The following is a 23,894-nucleotide window of genomic DNA, read 5'->3' as shown; positions in this document are numbered from 1 at the left end:
TAAAGTGAGACTAAAATAAACACAAAGATAATCTTACTCCATTTTTGGGCTTAAACTGTCTACCAAAGAGAAGCACATTCATTGTGAAAATGAACAGGATTTCTAGGGAAGCAGTCTGAGAGGCAGAGTGGTGGTTGCTGGGCTAGAGGTGCCTGAAGAAGCATTCAGCTGGGGGTCCTTGTTGATGTGACTTCTTCTGGCCTCCATGGCCTCCTCACTGGGCTTATTCATTCCTACCCCAATGACACCTCCTTTTGCTTTAGCCTCACTCAAGTTCAGATTCACCCTCAGTGCTGTTATTTTCAATTTGTCTTTAAGCTTCAGTATCATTTCTTGCTTCTTTGCTTTGCTCATCTCTACCCACCCTTCAAGAATCCTCTCTCTGGGAAGTCTTCTATGTGCCCTCTCTCTGTTCTCTCCCAGCATTTTGCTCAGGTGCTGTTTGGGCTTGTTGATGGTGTTGATAGTGTTGTTTATCTGTTCACATGAGAGCCTTTCACCCTTAGACACTGAGCCAATTGAAGTCAGGCATGAAGTTTGTTCATTCATTTGTTCATCTGCTGATGTGCTCATTGAGTCATAGGATCAGATACACTGTGCTAGAGATACAAGGGAGAGCTCAGCAGACATGTCTTCTGTTTCAGTCTAGTGAGGGAGACAGAAAACATGGTAACCAAAAAACTAAATGCTGTGAGGGAAGCAAACAAGCTGTTGAGATAAAGAAATGGGAGAGCTACTATATTATGAATGGGGTTGTGAGAGAGCTTCCTGGGGGATGTGAAAATTAAGTTAAGGTCTGAAGAAAGAAGAACTAGCTTTAGGACAAATCAAATTGACAACTCAATCATTCACTGAATGAAGAAATTTAAAGGGGGAGATCTTCATGCTTTACTGTGCTTAATTAAAAATATTGCTGAGAATGAAGTCAGTGAGGATTTCCTAAGGCAGTGCTGGGAAGGCTTCTCAGGTGCTATCTCTGATGTATTGGCAGTGGCTGCTAAGAAAGAGCACAGTTTTGAGGACTGTGGTTGTATCCAAGCTCAGTGGGAAAGAGTGCCATGATCAAAGAAAGAGGTCAATGTGGGTGGAGAAGTAATGGTGTCTGGAGTGCAAAACCTTGTTTATCCCTGTCGAATGGACTGACAGGAAGTAGGGACCATTTCTCATGTTTTTACTCCTAACTTTCCTCTTTGCTCTCTTGATTCTTCTCTCAAAATTTAATTCGTCTCTTCATTCAATCAGCTTATGGTATTGTCATGTTTTAAGATCTCCCCAGCCACATATATATGCAAACCCCCAAGTATATCACACATATGTATGTGTCCATATATAAAAATATATGCATATGAATGTATATACATGTTTATATGTCATATACATTCTCATGTGTTCCTGATCAATTCCATCTCAGCTCATGTAAACATGAACATTCAATAGCACTGCCCTATCTCCTACTCAAATTACTCACTCTAGTCTTAGCAGGAGCAAATATTTCACCTGAACTGTGTGTGACTGCTTCAAGCAGACTGGTGAACCCTAAGGAAATAGGGTTTAGGTTTACAAGATCTGAATCTAAATCCTAGCTCTTCTTCTAACTAGTAATAACTCCCTCAAGCTTTAAATGTAAAATGTAGGTCTAATAATAACAATAGATATCACATACTCCTCACAAAAATGTCAGAAGATTGAATGAGACTATGCATATGAGTACATTTGAAAAACTCGTGTAGGTATTTAGAAATGTTAATATTCCATAGTGTATTTAAATTACCTGTTTCATTTTTTTGGTGCCTCTCTGTACTTGGTACTCCTATGTGAAAGAACTTAGAAGTGGGGCTCCTTTGATTTATTTAGTAAATCATGATGCATAAATTGGTATTTATTAAGTACATTTGAATACAAATAAAAAAATGGCTCCATACATGTTTGTTTTTCTTCTTGGAAAAGAAGAAATAAATTTCTACATGGTTTTAAAACTTTGATTTGCTGGTTTCCAAAGTAAAATTCTGTTAGATTAAAGTTTCTCTCATGTTAGGTCCCTTTTACAGAATCTAATATTTTCATGTAGAAGAGAGATAGCTCACATCATTTTAAGGTTACTGTTAATTCAATGCAAATTAATACTTTATTTTTTTTTTACATTTTTTAAAAGTTTGTTTATTTTGAGAGAGAGAAAGAGAGCGAGTACAGGAGGGATGGGGGCTGGGGTGGGAGAGATTGAGAGTCCTAAGCAGGCTCTACATCAGTGCAAAGCCTAATGCAGGGCTCAAACTTATGAAACTGTGAGATCATGACCTGAGCTGAAACCAGGAGTCAGATGCCCAACCGACTGAGCCACCCAGGTGTCCCTAAATACTTTAAAATCAGGTCTTGTTTCCAAGGGAAATAGACCAATGGAAAGAATGTCCCAAATTCCGTAACCAGGAAATGTCAACTGTAGAGAAAGCACATCAACTAATATAAGAGATGTAACATGAGTTTGGCCTGCCTTGGTGTAGGGTAGAAATGGAAGCAGGGATTCAATGAGGAGTTCCAAGTTCTGACTCCTAAAACCCGATAGCTGCATGGTTTGGGGGAAGCACACGTCTCTGAACCTCACAGCACAGAGCTAGGCTCTTTTCTAGGCACTAAGGATGCACTAGTGAAAGTAATGGTGAACATTCTGGGAAGAAGCTCAGCACACTGGAACAGGATAAAGTCAAAGAGAATTGCATCTGGGTGGCTCCGTCGGTTAAGTGTCTGACTTTCGCTCAGGTCATGATCTCATAATTCATGGGTTTGAGCCTTGTTTGGGATTCTCTCTCTCCACCCCCCTCTTTTTTTTTTAACGCTTATTTTTGAGCTAGAGAAAGTGCAAGTGGGGAAGGGATAGAGAGAAAGAGAGAGAAGTTCCTAAGCAGGCTCTGTTCTGACAGCAGAGAGCCCAATGTGGGGCTCAAACTCAGAAGCCGTGACATCATGACCTGAGCTGAAGTCAGACGCCTAACTGACTGAGCCACACAGGGGCCCCACTCTCCCTCTCTCTTTCTGCCCCACCACACTCTTTCTTTCTCTCTCTCAGAATAAATAAATAAGCTTAAAAAAAAAGGGAATTGCACTTGGGTACATCATAGCCAAGCAGTAGAAAAAATAAAAAATAAATCTTAAAATTAGTGACACAAATGACATATTACCTACACGAGAAAATGTTTCATACGACTGTACACCTGTCATCAGAAACCATGGATGTCAAAAGCCAGTGCAACAATATTTTTAAAGTACTAAAAGGTAAAAAAAAAAAAATCTGTCAATCTCGCATTCTATATCCAGCAAACATACCTTCAATAATATAGGCAGAATAAAAACATTTTCTGGTAAAGATAAGCTAAGCAGTCATTGCTGCCAGATATGCGCTATAAGAAATGCAAAACGAAGTTACTCAGTGTGAAGGAAAAGGAGTCCCAGAAAGAAAACAAAGTGGGCCCATGGATCTTGGTGAATGGATGAAAAGCATCAGAATTGGTAACTCTCTGAAATTCACTGCAGCCTGATAAAGTAGTCGTTCACACTCAGATTCACACATGAGGAAAATGTGGCAGAGAAAGGTTTAAAGACTTAACCATAAATCATACCTGTAGAGATGACAGAGCTTGCATTTGAAAAATCCTCGTTTCTTTATTCCTTTGACTATAGCAGCCTGTATCTCAAAAGTGGTTTCAGAAGGAGAAGTAAAAGATCTAGAAGAGAAGGCATACCCTACCCTCTCCTCTCTTCGCTGTGTGAAAATATCAGAAAGCAACGGAAAGGGCAGTGGGAAGCAAGGTGTTATGCAAGGGAGTGGAAAGCTGATAGATGCAGAACATGAGGGACTATTGCTTTGGAGTGACTTTTCCCTTTCCATGGTTCCGAGAGAGTGTTCTTTAGCTTGGATCTTGGGGCAAGTGTTTGGTGTGGGGCTGATTGCTGGGAGACTCAGATGGAAACACTACTGCCTTTGTTGTTGATGAGCATAGGCACTGACCTGGATTAGCTTGCACAAACGTGCATAAAAGAGCAGGTGGGCTGGGGGAGCCTGCTCTAACAACACTGGGGAGAAACTACTTGTTTTGATCCAAGACTCTTTCTGTCTAACTCATCACCCACTGTTAGGCAATGCAGGCTGTCTGCCCTAGCCACTTCTCTTTGCTGCCATTTCCTGGACTGGATTCTGCTAATTCTCTGTGCTAGAATACCACTCTTTGCTCAACCTGACTCTCTAACATTAAGACTAAACCTTACTTATCCTTAACCTGGCTACTACCTTTCCCTTACCTTTACCTGACACTAGCTCTGATCCAACACTCACTGATTCTCTCAATTTAAAGCCTTTTTGGTCTTCAAGGGCCAAATCCTGTCTCACTTCCTCCAGGCAGCTGTCCTTGACTTCTTTAGCCCCAGAGCACCTGGTACTCACAAAATGTGAGAAAAATTCCTTGCACCAATGCCTTTTTTTCTTCTTCTTCTCTGCCTCCTTCCTTGTGATAGCTAACATGTATTGATGACCTACCATGTGCCAGGCACCACAGTAAATGATTTTGTATGTTATTATTATTTTTTTTTTAAATTTATTTCTAGGAGAGAGAGAGAGAGACAGCGTGAGCAGGGGAGGGTCAGAGAGAGAGGGAGTCACAGACTGAAACAGGCTCCAGGCTCTGAGCTGGCAGTCAGCACAGAGCCCGACGCGGGGCTCGAACCCACCAACGGCGAGATCATGACCTAAGCGAAAGTCGGACGCTCAACCGACTAAGCCACCCAGGTGCCCCTTTTGTATGTTATTTTATTTAATCCTCATACCATTTGCATTTCACAAATAAGGAAATCAAGGTTCATTGAGAGTCAGTCCCTTGCTGAAGCATCTTGGTTATCTACAGAGCTTCGTAGATAACATTTGACTGCATGCCAGATCCTTTGGGTGCAAGTAAAAGAGTCATTTTCAAGAAAAATCCACACATGCACTGACACATAAATCTGCATTCACTTTTTTTTCTCTCTCCACTGTCATGCCTTAAAAGCCTGGGTTCAGTCTTTGTCAGGTCTTGTGTCTGCTCAGAACAATAACTCCAATAAATATGCTGATTGGCCGAGCTGAAGAAATTTGGTGTTCCCATGGTGAGGCTGATTAAAAACAAACAAGTAGCTGATCAACAGTTTGAGGTTATTTGCAAAAGTGAAATATACTAAATCAGGCCTAGTGATTGTGGCCAAAACTCTAATCAAGGATCCAAGGTTCAGTGGAGACTTGTACCCGGTGCTCATGCTGCACTCCACACACACCCCCTTCTTGTTTTATTACAGAAATGGAGGCAAACTGTTCTAAACATCCAAGAGAACAGATGTGAACGGATTTTTCATGCAGTAGATGAGGCCAGGACAACCAAAGCTGAAACAAGAATTTTGCAAGCACAAAGAAGTTTATTAGTCTGGGCAGAAAGTCAAAATCACTAATTTTTCCTGCAGATACATTTTGTGCCTCATTTTTGCCCTCCTGGGCTCTGGTGCACACTGACCTCTGCAGTGGGTGAAAGAGTCGTTAATTTAATTTTGCATGACGGAGATCGTGGCTCCTGGTTCTTTATGCACTGGGCGTGTTTTAGGGGTATCATAGCCTCATTGCCCCCCAAATGTAGCCCCTGCCCTCCACTTGCCCTCTCCCCATCCAAAAATGTATATGCATGGCAGGCCGAGGAGCTGTGGTACCTTACAAATTATCCATTCAGACTGTCAAGCATCTTTTGTTTGGAAGGAAAGGAGATGTGACAAATGTAAACACTAGGGAATGGGGCCAGCTACAGAGGACGGATGCCATGTCAAACCTGATAAAAGCTGATGATGCATTCCTTCTCTGTTAGTCATCTGGCTGCTCTCTCCCTCCAGCTCCCCTCAGCCCCTTTTTTCTCTGCTGTGATATTTTCTTTCATTCACATCCCGTAGGCATGTTCTGGAAGCAAGGTTCTGATTAGTCTGAAACTGCCTACCTTATGTTTTTATTTTCTTCCATGTTTCTCATTTGATGCCAGGCTACAGATACAGATCACATTAGATGAGGGCCTCTTGTTTCCTAGGACACGAGGCAAAGAGGATTCCTTTCTGTCACCCAGTGTGGAAGGACCATCTGGTTCAAATGCTGATGGAGGCCGTGACTTCACTTATTGAGATCTGGGTTTCAAAACATTTCCTAAGGCAGAGGGGCGGATTGGAGGGCCTGGGACGATAGTCAAAAGAAAGGAATAGCCCCTGGCAAGTCGTGAAAACCAAATCAGTGTCTTACTCCAACTCCAGCCCTAAGACATGACCTCAGCAGCTCCTAGCAGACTGAAAGTGGCACTCAAGTTGGGTGTGACTGGCACGGATGGTGCCTCTTAGAGTGGCCGTCCAGGTGTGGGGTATCCGTTGCTAGCTCTGGCCATGTTAAGACATCTCGTGTCTTCTCCATTTGTACAGCTCTTGCCTCAGATAAGCCACAGTATAAAGTTAATGGTTAAGAAGACAGGTGTTGGGGTCAGATGGATTATGGCTCAAGTTCCAGATCCATGTTTTTCATTCTTAGTCAAGATTGCATTTGGTTGCAAGCAAGATCAATGTTGACCAGTAAATATCCAGGGAGCTATTCATCTTACACAACCAGAAGTCCATGGGGAGGCAGCCCAAGGCCATCACAGTGGCTCAGGGATTCCATTGTGGACCAGCTTGGACCAGCTCCTTCCAGCTTCCTGTCCTGAATTCTTAGGGAGTTACTGTGAGACAAAAATATAACCCCAAGGTTCTCCATGGAATGTAGTTTATTTTCAGGAAAAGACATAATGATGGTGAGATAAACAAGCGAAATCATTCAGTGTCTCTCAGGGTTCCCAGGAGAGAGTTTGCTCTCAATTGCAGCTAGAACTTCCCTAAGTGTGTTCCAAAGCAGAGCTGCATGGGGCGAAGACCTCCCAATCCTCCCGAGTCTTGTCAACTAACAAACACATATGTGTCAATGTAACTGATGTCTTTTGTCCTGTTATTATGCTCACTTATTTAAGAATGATTTAACTCTGAGCTGACTCTCTAGGCTCGTACATTTTTACTATTGCACAGGCATGAGCCTGAGCCAACAAGGTGATGCCAGAAGGGGGGGCAGTGGTGGTGGACTTAGAGAAGAAAGAACTTGTGAGTGAGACACTCTTTCCCAATGGAGAGCAATTGGATGTGGAAAGCTCCATGTTCACTTGGGGGAGCTGGGGGGATGGTGAAACCATGAATAGCGATGAGAAAGTCAATGAGAAGAATCTGTTCAGGATGGAAAAGAAGTTCAGTCTGGAACACAGAGAGTTTCCGGGGTTATGCAAAAGCACATCCAAGGAGAGCTACTCAGGCCACAACTGGAAATCCAGTCCTGGAGTTCAAGAGTGAGGTCAGTATGGTTAAAATGCAAGAACTATTTAATGATATTAATGAGAGAAGATAGATATTTTAAAGTTTTGGATTGAAATGGTGGGGTATATTCCCATTGGTTATGGGTATCCATCCTGTGATGGAATCTACAAAGCTGAATAAAATGAAGTCTGCAATTATCCGGTGAATATGGTCTTTGTGGAGAGCCTGTTGAGGGGAAAACAGAAACCTCTGACTCCCCATAACTGCAGGAAAATTGGGGAAGGGTGGGTGTTTCTGAGTTCACAGGAATAAATAATTCATTGTGTTGTATAAGTTTTACAGGTTTTTTTCATACATCAGCTCATTTGAGGTTTACAAGAACCCTATGAAGGAAGGAAGGGAGAGCTTTTTTATTCATTGACAACTGAGGAATGAGGGATGCGGTCAAAGCCCATGATGTGTACAGACTTGAATGAATGAGCCCAAGATACACACCAGATCCCATACCAGCTGGCCCAGTGTGATTTCCATCCTGGCTCACAGAGGCACTGGGCCCTCTAGCTCCTTTCTTTCAGGCAGTGCCCAAATAGCACTCATCTAAAGCACTTTACAATACCACCTCCACTGTTTGATCACTTCATACTGAACTGCATAAAGATTCTTTTTTTTTTTTAAGGTTTATTTATTAATTTATTTAGAGAGAGAATTCAGGAGGGGCAGGGGGCGGGTAGAGATAGAATCTCAAGCAGGCTCTACACTGAGTCCTCCCCATGCAGGACTCAAAATGATGAACCGAGAGATCATGACCTGAGCTGAAACCAAGAGTCAGGTGCTTAACTAACTGAGCCATCCAGGTGCCCCAATATAAATGATTCTTCAACTTCAATTCTGCTGGCAAACTTGTAAGATGCATATTTCTGAGCTTCCCCCTAAAAGATCCTGCTCCAAAACGTATACTAGTAAGTGTTCTTCAGAGAAACAGGATCAATAGATTACATATCCTCATCTATCTATCTATCTATCTATCTATCATCTATCTATCTATCATCATCATCACCATCATTTATCTATTATCTATCCTCTATTATCTATCAATCTATCAATATATCTATCATCTATCATATAGAGAGGGAAAGAGGGATATATTGGCAGGTATAGATATAGATACAAATATATTATGAGAAGTTGGCTCACATGATTATGGAAGCCGAGAAGTCCCACAATTACAAGCTGGAGGTCTGGGAAGCCTGTTGTATAGTTTCAGTCAGAGTCCAATGGCCTGAGAACTGGTAGTGCCCACGGTGTAAGTCCTACTCTGAGGCTTGGAGGACACTGATGTTCCAGCTCAGAGAGATGCTCCAGTTAGACAGAAAAAGAGAATTCCCCCTTCCTCTGCCTTTTTGTTCTATTCATTTCCTCAGCGGATTGGATGATGCCCACATTGAGTGCCCACATTGAGGAGGGCACTGATTCAAGTGTTAATATCTTCTAGAAACACGCTCACAGACACACTCAGAAATAATGCTTAAGCAGGTATGTAGGCATCCCATGGCCCAACCAAATTAATATACAATGTTAACCATCACAGCGTGTCTGCCTTGAGTCCAGGAATCTGCACTTTTGCAAACATCCCAAGTGAGTCTCGTGTGGATGGTTCACCCTCCACATTTGAGAATCACTGAAACAAGGGGGAATATAAGTGAGGTGAGGATGTCTAGGCCCCTGTTCCTTTCCCGCCCCTCCCCAGTCTCTAGCTGAGGAAGAGTTGTTTATCTGGTTAGCCAGATTCTGGAACATGGACAAGGCTATATTTACTAATGAACATGACCATTATTTCTTAAAATGTTAAGCTGTTGTCTTTCTTATCATCTTTTCTATTTCTTGTTGCTGCTTTGATGGGAGGGACATCACTAAGCTGAGCCAAGATCCCTCAGTGCCTGACTACTTTCTCCTGTCCTTTGCTTTCTTTGTATGCTTTCTTAAATGTTGTCATGAAAACTCTGATCCACTGGATTATATGGCCCAGCCAGAGGTGATAATACCTAAGAATTATAGTTGGAAAGAGGGGTCTTTATAGGCAATTAGACTAGTTTGTAAGCTTCCCTCAGTCTTAAGTGAGTGCTACATTGGATATACTAGGTATTGGTCTCAATAAAAAACATTTTTTTTACCTTGTATACATTTGGTTTTGTTTTCTTTTTTAAATTAAAAAAGTTTTATTTTATTTTTAATGTTTATTTATTTTTGAGAGAGAGAGAGAGAGAGAGATCAGGAAAGGAGAGAGAGAGCCCATGAACGGGATAGGGGCCAAAAGAAGGAGACAGAGGATCCAAAGCAGGCTCCACGCTGTGAGCACAAAGCCCAGTGCAGGGCTTGAACTCACCACCCTGAGCCAAAATCAAAAGTCAGCTGCTTAACTGATTGACCCACCCGGGTGCCCCAGTTTTGTTCTCTAGCTTCTTCAGGATTACTAGCTAACATTTACTGAGTGCATACTATGTGCCAAACAGTGAGTGTTTTGCATACAGTAAATCATTTTGTTTTTATAATGACCCTATGAAAAGGTACGATTATTATCCCATTGTTTTCTCAGATGAAAAAATTGTCCAAGGTTTTGTCAGTAGTATGAGCAAAATTTGAACCCAGGGCATCAGCCATTAATTGCACACACCTTGTCATTCCTACTGTCTTTTTACCCACAATCCTTTCTCATAATAAGAACTGCCCGGGGGCTCTGTGCTGACAGCCAGCTCAGAGCCTGGAGCCTATTTCGGAGTCTGTATCTCCCTCTCTCTCTGACCCTCCCCTGCTCATGCTGTCTCTGTCTCTCTCCTAGAAATAAAAAAAAAAAAAAAAAAAAAAAAGAACTGCCCGGGGGAAGGGATGGGTAATAAAGGCAGAATGTTGGAATTCTAGGGCCCCCTGAACGTATACCATCTTGGTATGCCCGAGACCAATTCAAAAACAAAAAGACACAGGAAAGCAAAGCCATTATTTGTCTGATTAGAATCAAAGCTCTATTTTGAGTTGCATCAACTAGACAGATTTTTTTTTTTTTCCATTAGCTTGATGACTGTCTTCTGAATGGGCACTTAACTCTGGCCCCTCTTAGCAGCTGTTGAAATTTCTTTAACCTCAGTGGTTCTGGGATCAACAGATGATGAAACTTTTTAGCAGATCCATTTTCTCTGAGCCAGTTGACAAGTACAGGGCTAGTATTCCCTATCTTAGAACAAACTATTAATCAGAAAGAAAGGCAACAACCGTAAATCGACATGAATTGGGTACCATGGTCCCCGAATGACTTTGCCCTGCCAAAAGTGTTCTTGGCTTTATAACATTGGTGGACACTGGCCTTAGACCAGCGGTTTTCAGTTTTTCTTTATGGAGTCGAATAGACTAAACTCAGCACTTTCTCAGTCTCTCAAATAAGTGCACTGACATCATTTGGAAATTATAAGAATCCACATATCAGGCCAAATTCCACTCTGGGTTCAACATCCGCTCCCCCCACCCTGAAATCAACCCCCAAGAGTATGGTTAAGTGAGGGTAGAACTTGGCCGGAAGCTTGTTATTTTTGCAGTTTTAATTACACATACCTCATCCATTTGACCAAATTAGGAGAGAAGGTTCATGGAAGGGAAGCTTCGCCTATTGGCTTGCTTCAATGTCTGGTTCTTCAAGTACCTAACTTGGGAATTTCAGGAAAATAGTCAAGAATTGACATTTTACATTTTTACAGCTGGAAAGAACTTGGATCATTAGCATCTCATCCAAACCCCATGGTTTTGTAGACCAAAACAAAAACAAAACAAAAACAAAAAAGCCCCTGAGATTTAGAAAGGAAAAGTGCTCAAGATCATAAGAAAGGTATGGTGAGCCAGGGCAAAAGGAAGAAAAGCAAGCAAGCAAGCAAGCAAGTGAGAAAGAAAGAAAGAAAAAAGAGAGAGAGAGAGAGAGAGAGAGAGAGAGAGAGAAAGAAAGAAAGAAAGAAAGAAAGAAAGAAAGAAAGAAAGAAAAGAAAAGAAAAGAAAAGAAAGGAAAGGAAAGGAAAAGAAAAGAAAGGAAAGGAAAGGAAAAGAAAAGAAAAGAAAAGAAAAGAAAAGAAAAGAAAAGAAAAGAAAAGAAAAGAAAGAAAAGAAAGATCCAGGATTCTGCCTCCCTTGTTTAGTGTGCTTTCCATATAGTCAACTAGAAAAGGATGGTTTGTCACACAAGTTCACTCCTGCTCTATTCAGTAGTGGGAAGAACCTAGAATTTAGAGCCAGGGAAGGGTAGGAGTTCAAGTACTTCCTAGCCATTTGTGCCTAGTTTCTTAACTTCTCTGGTCTTAACTTTTCTATTTATCAAATGGAGAAGACTAAGACCTACTTCCTAAGGATTTTGTGACAATTAAATGAATTGGTATTCCTCAGGCAAGTGAAACATAGTAGCTGTTTGGTGTCCTTCTCTGTAGGGCTTCTGGGTTATAAATTACAGAAACTCAAACTGGCTTGAGCATAAAAGGGAATTTGTTAGGCCACCTGTATGATTCTGAGTAGATGTTGGCTCAAGGGAGGCTGGTTCTATAGGGGGCTAAATGTTATTGTTAGAAATTATAGTTTTCTTCTGCATAAGTGACATTCTTAGGCCAGCTCCATGTTGGTGTCACAAAATGGCTGTCAGCAGCTCTGGGTTTCTATCTTACAAAGTTCCAGTCCAGAAAAGAGAAAACTTTTTTTCCCAATATTTTTACTAAAGATCCCAGATTTAAGTCACACTAGCCTAACTCTGATAAAATATGGAACCGAGCAAGTCAGGTGTAGAACAATTCACCATGCCATACAGCTGGGTGATAGATCAGAAGGTCAGGTTGAGGTCATATTCCCAATCCTGGAGTTTGGAGATTATGGTGAGATAGGATGGAGTGAACCTCCAGGAGCATGTGATTGAGAGGGGGCAGGGCCACTTCTCCATGAAACAATCCAAATGTTCTTGAGAGGATAAAGGTCAATGGGCACCTGAGAAGTAAGAACAAGTTTCACTTCCCTTCTTTTTCCTCCTTGTTCCAAGTTTGTCAACACTCAGGAGGATGTTTGGTCTCTCAAAATTGTTATACAACTTATCTAGGCAAGAAGGAAATAGATAGTACTGACTATAGTGCCTCTTGGGCTGACTAATTATGGTTACTTTTATGGTTAAAAAATAAAGAATTGATCAGAGGAAGTATTCTTTTCTGCTATCTATGCTTTATCTTTCTTTATAAAATCTAAACAGCAAATTATATTCAAATGGACACATAATGCTTGCAAGTAGGGATACAAAATGCCACCCATCATTAAACATGAGTTGTCACACTTCATAGCATTATGTCCTATTTAGATGTAATATTGCTTATTGAAACAAAAGTTATTTATTAAACATTTATTGTGCACTAGGCACTGTGATTGAGCTAGGTATTGAAGACAAGCAAATACATTAAAAATAGTTTTGAAAGTGATATACCTTAAGACTCAGTAAATGCAAAGTATTTATTAAGGCCCAGCCATGTGTTGACCATCTTTCTATGCAGTACAGGAAGTGAAAAGTTAAAAGCCAGAAGAGCATGGTGATTAAGCACACAAGGCTTTGAAGAGAGATGGCTATGTGCTCAACATTTGGCTTCATCACAGATCCGCTGCATGACCTTGGGGAACCTGCCATTGAATTCAATTTCCATAAAATGAGCATAAGAGTTGCATTTAGTTTTCAAGGTAATTGTGAAGACTAAAAGTCATAATGTATTTCAAGTTATTTGGCACACAGCACAAACTAGGTTACAAAATTGTATGGTGTGGAAATTTTTGCATCGATTTTCTACCACCCACCTCAAAGTCCCAACATGCACATATGTGCATGGACACACCTCCATATGTATGCATGCACGTGCCCTTGCAAGCACACACACACACACTCATGGAACCAGTAATGTAATAGAGGCAAGGGCCAAATATATATTCTGTGATCCCAGTGGGCCAGAACCTGAAAATATCTTGTAACCTCTAGTTGTTTAGGTTGTCTGGCTACCAGTGCATTGGCCTCCAGCTGCCACCATGGCACACATGTCCACATACATGGGAATGTGAATTGTTGATGATCCCTAAGAAACCAATCACGTGAAACATTTGGGTCCCTGTGTGATTCATAACTGTGATTCTCACACAGAAATTAGTCTGTTTGAAGTGAGAGCAACCCAACTGCTAACTGTGTGGCAAAGAAAGTGAGGAACTTAACTGAGGAACAAGGGGAGAAGAAGGGGGGAAATGGTGGGGGAAAGGGAGAGAGGCAAACCATGAGAGACTCTTGAATGCTGACAAAAACTGAGGACTGATGGATGTGGGGGGGAGGAGGGATGAGCATGGAGGAGGGCACTTGTGGGGATGAGCACTGGGTGTTATGTAGAAACTAATTTGACAATAAACTATTTGTAAAACAAACAAACAAACAAATAAATAAATAATGAACGTAAAGATGAGCATAATAAAAAAAAAAGAAAGTGAGAAGGGAGCTTTGAAATAGCATGGTCACAATGGACTAATGGATACACTGGATCCATTAGTAACTCCCCTGTTAAACAACTAAAGACCAGACAAAACTGTGAAACAATAGCAGTACACGACACTGGGAAGCCGACAGCTCAAGACAGTGATTCCTGAGAGAAGAGAAATCAATGCTTCCCCAGATTACTGCCTGGAGAAAGGTTCCAGGAGGTGTTATACGGAGGAGGGAGAACTGAAACAGAGCCTATGAGCCTCCTTGAGTTGAGGGTGGAGCTCAGGGAGGCCCACACAGATGGAATTCTGAACTGAACACTGAACACTGCGTAATTTGGATCTGCTCTTTCTTTTTCTTCTTTTTCTAGTTTCCCAAGATGGTAGCTTGGATAATTGATTTTTAGATCTTTCTTCTTTTCTAATGCGTGTATTCAGTACTAAACATTTTTCTAAGCACTGCTTTCTCTGCATCTCACAAATTTTGATTCATTGTATTTTTATTTAGTTCAAAATATTTTTAAATTCTCTTGAGATTTCTTCTCTGACCTATGTGTTCTGTATGTATGTATGTATTTATTTTCCAGAAGACATTATATTTTGTTGTATGAATGTCAAATATTTTACATACTTATTTACCATATTTTATGCATTCCATAAAATAAGCAGTATTTGAAAATACACTGGAATTCATAACAGAAGTAATGCAAATAGTAGATGCTTGAAGCACACCCTGTGGGAAATTATTCCCAATTTCAACATCCAATCTTTTTGATAAGAAATGTTTCTAGTGTTCTGGGCCAACCTGATCTTCTCTGAAATGTGTGTTGTCCACTTTTCTGTTTCAGTCACATTGGCTATAAATAGTTAGTTAAGGGTTTCCTTGTCTAAATCCCCATCAATAAAAACCAATCAATTTGTTCCCTCAATATCATCTTTCTTGCTCACCGGAGTCTCCTCCAGATCACAGAGCTCATGGACACCTTAGACAATCCCTGCTTTTGGTTTGTACTTGATCAGTATCAGTCCTTTCTGTCATATGACCTCCATCTTTGCTTCTCAAACTCTTCTCCCACAGAAGATTCTGAACAAATACTTTTAGACTTTCTTCCTTTGCATTTCCTCATACTTAAATGTGACCACAACAATGCTCTGATCAGGGTGAGGCTGTGTTATTGGCACATGGTGGAGTTTTTTCTGCAAGCTTACTCCACAGAGACTGAAGGCATGAAGATCCATTAGAGAGATAAAGTCTTGATCTTCGTGTTTCTAAAAATTTCCCCATTCCATTTATGGATGTAATGGTCATTTTTAATTTGCTTAAATCCTCTTGTGAAACCAAGCTGTTCTATTAATGATAATGATATCTGCCAAAGCAGCTTGCCTATTAGTCTCATTGATAAGGCCATCAGGTTTTTTCTTCTGCTAAATGTTTTAATCCATATTTTGAATCTACAAGTGTTATGATCCTTGCAAGATAAATATCAATCCCTAATTCAGCGTCAACCCCATAGAGGCCACAGCACCAGGATCTGCTAATCCAGTGTTCTCTAATCGTATGTAATCAAAATTTCCCTTCTTCTGTATCAAATTCTCATTAGCTCTAAGGCCACCGTCTTTTACCGAATAGAAAAGCCAACTGTTTCTAAGTTCTAACCTTTCTCAGTAGAGCTTTCCACCTTGGCTGACAGCTAAGGATTTATCCACTGCCCTTCCTCAAATTTACTTAAAATAACTATTCATCTTTTACTATGTTGCTCTGTCTAAATATAGTTCAGAAGTATTGTCTTCTGATATCACCTAAATATCTGGTGATAATTGTGACTGGGATCTTAGCACCAGGACCAGACTTTTCCTTCATTTCAATGGAGACCAATTCAAGACAGCTTTCCTCTGCCTGCTCCTCTTCCTCATCTTCAGCTCCAATGCCCTATAACATCCTGGCCAACTGCACAGCATGTCTTTCCCTCATATGAATAGCTGGGATCCCCATGTGTTATTTAGAAGTATATTGTTTAATCTCCAAGTATTTGGGGATTTTTCTAGCTATATTTTTGTTACTGATTTCTAGTTTAATTCCTCTGGTCTGAGGGCAGATATTGTATGATGGCTATTATACTACATTTGTTAAGGTGTGTTTCATGGCTCAGACTGTGGTCTATTTTGGTGAATGTTCCATGTGAGCTTGAGGATTAACTGATGGCACTGTTGAGTTCAACTGTATCTTTACTGATTTTCTGCCTGCTGGGATCTATTTTCTATAGAAGTGTGTTGAAGTCTGAACTATAATAGTAGGTTCTTCTATTTCTCTTTGCAACTGTATCAATTTTTTCCTTATGTGTTGTTAGGTGCATACACATTAAGGATTGTTATTTCTTCTCAGAGAATTGGCCCTTTATCATTATATGTCTTTCTTTATCCTTGATAAAGTGAGAGAGAAGAGGACAATGGGTAAAGATAAGATTATTACTCTGTTTGGAGTTCCATCACGGAAAATAACATGCTTTCTCACCAAGAATCAAGGTTTCTTGGAAACTCTGTGTTGCACTGATGGTACTTGTGCCCATCGCTGAGAGCCTTTGAACTAAAGCACCATCTAGAAAAATGACAAATCCCTCCTGCCTCAATGATTCAATTACTCAGAAGGCTCTATTTTGAGGAAAAATTTATTGAGTGCTATAACTCTGCCAGGAATAACCTTCACACAGCACATTCTGGGCTACCTGAGGGAAGATGATGGCCATTGCTTTGAGATGATGGATGAAGGGAAGAGAACTAATATAAGTTGAAGGCTGGTTATGAATCAGACACTGTAACAGGTGCTTTGGCATATATTTCCATCCAATGAGATGACAATATTTATTAAATACTTATCATTTTCCAATTATTTCTTTTGACCTTCAAAACATGCCAATGAATTGGGGTTGACAAGTGTAGAATATTGGTTAAAACCACAGGCCAAACTGCCTGTCTTTTGATTCTGGCTCTGCTCCTGATGTGTTACCTTGGGCTAATTACTTACCGTCACATGATCCAGTGTCTTCACCTGTGAAATGAAGACAGTAGGAGCTTCTTCCTCATAGCTTCTTTGCAGGAGGGCAGACACAAAGAGTTCTGTCATCATAGGCTAATACTGCCGTTAGTAGCCATATTACAGGTCAGGAAACTCAAGCTTGAAGAGCTGTGTCTGGGGTCACACAACCAGAACTTTGTTGACTTGAGGTGGAGTGGTATGCATTAAAAGAAAATTTGACTTGGATGAGTAGATGCAGTGGGTAGAAGTGTGAGACAAGAGATCTTTAGAAGACTGCTTTGCGGGGGAACTTAGATATGGTAAGCAAGTGTGGTGGAGAAGGAGTTTTCCCCAAATCAATTTCTTTCTGAATTTGTTTTCCTACAGAGGCATCCCTACAGATTGCTTTTTACTGACATACATGCAGGATGTGTTCTCCTGGGAAGATATTTGGGGAAGACCCCCCTCCGCAAGTATACATGATGAGTCATGACCTATTTTGGTTCAGGTTAGAAGAATAACCTGGTGAAATCCCAAGGCTGGTTGGTGGAAAGAGCTTTCTTTATCTTTACAGAGGTAGTCTTTGTAAACAGAGTTTCCCAGACAGGAAGAGGAAACTGGGTTCCAGTAAAAACAAGTCACTTGAGGAGAGACAGGAAGGAAGTTGTGTGAGTGTTTTGGGGCTACTCACTTTGATTCTGGATGGTGTTTTAGTCCCTTCCCCGTGGCCAAGGAGTTTAATTAACACTTTGGAATAAAGCTGAGAAGGACTCTGCGGGCTTTTAAAACTCCACCATTAATGCCTTGGAGAAGACATCCCATTGTGCCTAAAGCCTCCCATGCTTGCCATTCATACAAGCTAAGGGATTTCAAACCCTTTCTGATGTCTGGATTTTATATAATGTTTAATTCTTCAATGTCTTCTGTGACTGTCGTCTCTGGAATTCACAATAGTCATGCTGATGTGGGCAGGACAGAAGGGATTCTTCCCATTTTGCAGATGAGAAAACAGTCTAAGAGAACACGTTTCCTACCTGAGATCACATAGTTGGTGAGTGGCAGCACTGAGGCTGCACTCAGAGCCTCATAAAGAGCCTGTTGAATGTCAGGATGGAGGGAGGGCCAGGTGTTGGTGGGAGAGGGAGCCAGTGCAGCCACGGGGAGTGAGGCTGGACTCAGAGGTGAGAACTTAGTGGCTCAGTTTTCTGCACCTTTGCATCCTACTGCCTAGCCCTGTGCCAGCCTGTCAGAGGAGGTGTCAGATATTTATTAAAATGTGTTAAAAGGAAACCAACAGAAGTCAGGGCTGGCTTGGTGCCAGGGGAGGGCCAAGCCGGAGTCCTGGCTGGGGAAAGTCCAGGGCACTGACATGGGGGTCTGGTTCACTGCACAGCTTTAATGAAAGACCATCTGAGGCATGTGCTTGTAAACTGTGCAGAGTAACAGCAATACAGTATGGCTCTGCCCTGTTTCAGTCAGAAAGGAAGGCTTGGGACCAGAAAGCAGAACGAGATGCCTTTCTCTGTCTCCATGTTGCCCTGACATGTCAAACGGTGGCCCTCCCTCATCCCTCTGTATCTTTCATGCCTGCCTCATCTTCCCATCCCTCCTGCCCGATACCCCAAGTCCTCCGGGTACACACTCATCTTCCCCACCACGGTCAGACCCCTTGGATACAGTTTAAGAAAGACAAATGGAGGCAGTGTAGGGAGGCAAGAAAGCTTTGCAGTCAGGCAGCCTTGGGGTCTCTTACACCAAGGCCTCCCACATGCACCCTGGGGCCTTATGGTAGTGCCCCCCTCCTTTGCTCTCCACCGTGGCCCAAACCACAGGCCCAGGTGTGCCGTTTGGATGAGTCATATTTGGCTCTTCAGAGAACACGCAGGGAAAACAGGGATGCTGAGAGAGGGCCCTGAAAGAGCTTTAAGGTGTGGAGTCCCAGGCAGCAGTGCTCCAGGCTGTGAGAGAGGGTGTTTTGTTCTTTCTCCTTCTCTCCTCCCCCTGGCCCAGGTGGGCTGTCTTCTGCTCATTCACATGGAGAGATGCCAGCTTCTCAGTTGCCTCTTGCGGCTGCCAGACTTTCACTAAGGGACATTGCCACTCTTTCTGCAAGTGCAGATGGTTTTTGTTTCTGGGAAGAATCTTCAGTTTTGAGTCGTTAGCTTTGGAAGAGCCTCACCTGGTGTGTGTGTCTACAATGCTGAGGAAATACCAGTGGTTAATAGCAGTAATAATGATGATAATAACAATGGTGTGCTTTAACGAACACCTACTACATGCCAGACACTGCTTTAAATTTTTTTAAGGTGTATTCATATATTTTGAGAGACAGAGCTAGTGAGTGGGGCAGGGGCAGACAGAGAAGGAGGGAGCGAGAACTCTAAGCAGGCTCCACGCTGTCAACACAGAGCCTGATGCAGGGCTCAAACTCAAGAACCGTGAGATCACAACCTGAGCCGAGATCGAGAGGTGGATGCTTAACCAACTGAGCCAAGAGGCACTCCACCAGACACTATTTTAATCACATTGCATACCTTATTTTGCTAAGTCCTCACAGCAAAATGAGGTAGGTATGATAATAATATCTTAAGATGAAAAAGCTGAGACCCAGGGAGGTCACATAAATTTCCCAGGGACAAAGTACGTGATGGTGAGCACATGACAGAACCCGGATTCTGTCACTGGCCTTTCTGACTTCCCAGACCACCCTGGTTACCACTAGTTCTTAAGGTTTCCTTCAGATGCTGAATTGGGGGTAATTTCATTTGTGCATGTGGATATTATATATTGGCTTTGCTGGTGTGTCCTCCCCCCTGGATGGAATTCTGTGAGGCTGCTTGGAGGCAGCATGCATACTCCTCTACTCCTCCTTCCATGGGCCATGCCTGCCTAGCCAGTGAACTTTCATCTGGGGACCCTTGACCTCACCTCCTGTCATCATTATACCCTGTCCTGTTCTGGTCTCACTGACTTCTTCACTGTTCCTCAAACACATCAAGCATTCTCCTGTCTCAGGGACTTTGTGCTTCTTGTTTTTTCATTCTGGAATGTTCTTCACCCTAACTTCACTCAAGTCTGTGCAAATACTACCTTAGCTGAGAGGCCGTCTTTAACTTTGTGTATAAAAGAGCATCCCTTTCTTCCCCATCATCCTAGGCTTTTATCCCTTTCCACTGTTTTGAGCTTCCTCATAACCCTCATCACCACCTGGCTTAGAGTACAAATGGATGCTTGGCCAGTGTTGTTCCCTGCCACGTTCTCCACATTTAGAACACTGTGTGGCCCATGAGGTACTCAATAAATAGTTGTTGAATGACTATACTGATGAATGAAATGGCCCAGGCACACCACTCCAGATCATGAAGCTCTTACATTACAACTTAAGGCAAATGTTGACATATCAAAGTAGAAACTAATAAGAAAAAAATCCAGTGGGTTATTATTAAATACAGTAGATAAAAATAGAGCAAAAATTTTTTTAAAAAATAAGAAAAATTTTTTCTTATGCTCTTATACAGATTATATGCATATAATTATTGCACAAATATTTGGGATTTTGGACTTGATCCCAGCTAGAGTTACTTGCTATTATCGGTATGAAGGTGCACATTGAGAACTCCACGTAAAATTATCTGAACTTTCTCCATGAAGTTTTGTAATTCTTCCAGTAAGAATCAATGCCTATGCCTTGAAGATGCTTTGAAGAATACTTTATCCATACCTCTCTAATAAATAAGGCAGGTAAGCCAAAATAATTTAAATAAACACTGGATATGAAATCTAGCAAATACAAATTTAAATCTTTCTTTTGAAGTTCTATAGATAAATGACTGGATAATCCATGTCATCAGGCTGAACTTCTCTTCCATGAGAAGTAATTACGTGAAGTAATGCAGTCAATATTTCATTCATTCAACAAATTATTTCTTGAGTATTTACTATGTGCCAGGAACTTTCACTATGTTTTTGATAGATCCTAGAACAAAACATACAAAAGATCTCTGAGCTCATGGAGCTTATATTTAAGTGATAATGGATATTAAAAGGAGTTGCCCAGCATCAAATGCCAAGTTATCAAATGCTAGCTAGTTAATCTAGCAGATGTGAGCTGCTTTCCTACCTTCTACCTTCCCTTGCCCCAAGTTCTAGAACCTCAATTACGTTTCAGTGTCTACCTCTTCCACATGTTTCTGGGAACACCGACCACACACATAACCTCAGGAATAAACCCTCACCATGGTCTGTAACCCATTTTGCCAGTGGTTGGGGTAGAGTTGGGAATGTGACCCAGGTCTGAAATAATGTGACAACGGCAGAGGGGGGTTACAAAGGAGAAAAAAAAGAAGAGATAGACTCATTTTGCCTCTGGAAATTGTCATATCCAGATGTTGTATCTGGATCTGACACATAGGAGTGAAGTCATTTCCTAAACTGAAGAAGGCAACACTGAAGACACAGAGCAGAGAAATGGAAAAGACCTAGATTTTTGATGATATTGTCAACCACAAACTCATCCAATTCTAAGATCTACCCCACGTTTGGACTTGCTGCCACATTTCTGAATTATTGAAGCCACTATGAATTAGCATTTTCTGTTACTTGCATCCAAAGATACCCTAATTGATATAAATTATTATTATGATTCAATTTCTTTTGCTTATCAGGAAGATCATTGGGAGTTGAGTCTGTTTCATGTTTACATTTGTATTTGTACTACTTGGCATATATAGCACCATGTTTAATATAAAGTCTATTTCAATGAACATGTATCTACAACCATATGTTTATAGCTTTGTATATATATGAGGTTTTAGACTTTTTGCAGGTCTCAGGTTCAGTGCTCTTTGCAACAGTTATAAAAGAGAATGATAAATACCAACTTACCTCCAAATGTTTGGATATGGAAAATACTAAGATTTTAAAAGAACCCCAGTTTCAAAACCCATGTACTTTAAGTAAGATTCTGAGATTTAGTATGTCTGAGATTGGTTTACTTGATGAAACGGCCTTTGGTATAAGTCAACACAAATATCTTTTATAAAACCCTATGAGTGTGGCTGAGGTTACAACTCCACTTAATAAGCACGGATGTCCGAGCCCTGATGTTGGCTGTGTGTTCATGCCAGTGAGTGACAGTAAGGGTGGGGTCCACTCTGCCCCATGATTTTGGTTGATGAGGTCATGGGAACAGGACACAGCCCTGGGTTCTGAGCTGACAGCCTGAGGTTGAGTGATGCAGAGTTTGCATGTCATGAGCCAATTACTCTGCTTTCACAGGTGGAGAAGCTGAGACAAAAACAGCAGAAAGACAACTAGTGTATCTCAGGAGAACACAGGATTTATGGGAGAATTCTTACTTCTCCCCTGAGTGTACCTGCCCTTCCACTGAGAGGACCCTTCAATTAAATTCTGCTTAATGTTCAACACTTCTCCATGTTAGGCATTGTAATGGATATAAAGATAAGAAAGATACCATCTTCCCTCAAGGGACTAACCACCTGGTGGAGAATGTCACAGTGTCTAATTCATTCATACATATGGTCTTTCATTCATTCATTCATTGCCTCACTCAGTCAGCCAACTTCTAGAAACTTGAAATAAAGCAGTGAGTAATGCAGAGGTGGTCTCTGCTTCATTGGAGCTTGTATTCTAACACAGAATACATATATTGAAGTGTTAACTACTTAATCAATGACTTAACTACATTGATGATCTATACTGCAAAAGAAGGAAGTACCTAGAATACTATCAGAGCTTTAACAAGAGGTATGCTCCAAATTGGGGGTGCTATTACCTCTGCTTTAAAGATGAGAAACTGCATGAGGAAGTAAGCAACTTGCTGGAGATTACCCAGTTAGGCATGATGGTGCCAGTTTGGCTCTCTCCAGAGTTCTCAACCACTCTACGCTGCAGGGAGATATCATGAACTCCAGGATTGCCTTGGGGCAGGCAGTTGGATAAATGAGCCTGGACCCTGGAGGAAGCTTCTGTGCAGGGGCTGCACCACACATGAGAAAGCAATGAATGCCAGCAGAGAAGTGCAGCGTGCTGAGGACGGACCTGAGGGAGAGACTGCATCTATCTGACAGAAGCACAGATGACTTCCCAGGGAGGTTGCCTTTACGTTTAGAACCTAAGAGAAATACAGAAGAGTTTCTGCAGTGAGACAGAGATCAAGGGTAGAGGGCATTCTGAGAAAAGACTATGAAAAAGAGTCGGTAGAGGCAGAAAGGTTCCTTAAGGGGACCCTGCCGACTCTTGTGGGCTGCCTATTGCTTCCAGACATCCTCCACAGCATGTGGGGCACTCGCAGGCATGTGGGCACACACAGTATTATAGCTAGTTGTTGAATATTCATTAGGACCCCAATTTCCATGATCCTTGAACAGCAAAGAACCAAATTCGGCATCTATCCCAACTTGGGAAGAGTGTGTCTCCTCTGGCTTCCTGGTCCATTCTTAATCCTAGTTTGAATAATGGGACTTTAGAAAGGAACCTGGCTTAAGAAATGGATGCCCAACACTGATCTAAATGGAGGGACAGAATGTACATGACAGCTCCTGGAAGTCAGAAAACCCTCAGCTCACTGTGATCTCTGGCTAACACATTCCCAGACCTTTAGAACTGAAAGGGACCCAGAGATCTTATAGCCCCAAACTCTCATTGAACTGAGACTGCCTATCAATTGAGTCTCAAGATATGCAGTGACCACCCCAAAGTCATGCAGCCTTTTACTCAGGAATTTTATTCCCTCTCCGGCCTCCTCCTTTCTTCTCCCAACTCAACAGCTCCAGCAAATTTGTCTACCCTCAGGCATACGCTTCCATTTATTATCTCACTGTGTGGCTTTGTAATGTGCATCTATTCTTCCTGCACTGCCCCCACACCTTTGTTTTTGTTTTTGTTTTTGTTTGAGAGAGAGAGAGAAAGAGAGAGAGAGAGGAGAGAGAGAGAGAGCTAGTGTGAGTGGGCGAGGGGCAGAGGGAGAACGGAATTTAAG

The 23,894-nt window shown here is 41.6% G+C and overlaps 1 pseudogene; it reads right to left on the bottom strand.

Annotated features, from left to right (window-relative positions):
* Positions 1–15,820, bottom strand: part of LOC120230736 — an 89,481-nt pseudogene extending 73,661 nt beyond the window's left edge.
* Positions 15,821–23,894: the final 8,074 nt, after the last annotated feature.

Source organism: Hyaena hyaena, unplaced genomic scaffold (assembly GCF_003009895.1).
Source record: "Hyaena hyaena isolate Hyena2069 unplaced genomic scaffold, ASM300989v1 scaffold_46, whole genome shotgun sequence".
Classification (NCBI taxonomy): domain Eukaryota; kingdom Metazoa; phylum Chordata; class Mammalia; order Carnivora; family Hyaenidae; genus Hyaena; species Hyaena hyaena.
Note: the sequence above shows the minus strand (reverse complement) of the source record. Positions and strands in the feature narration are given on the sequence as shown.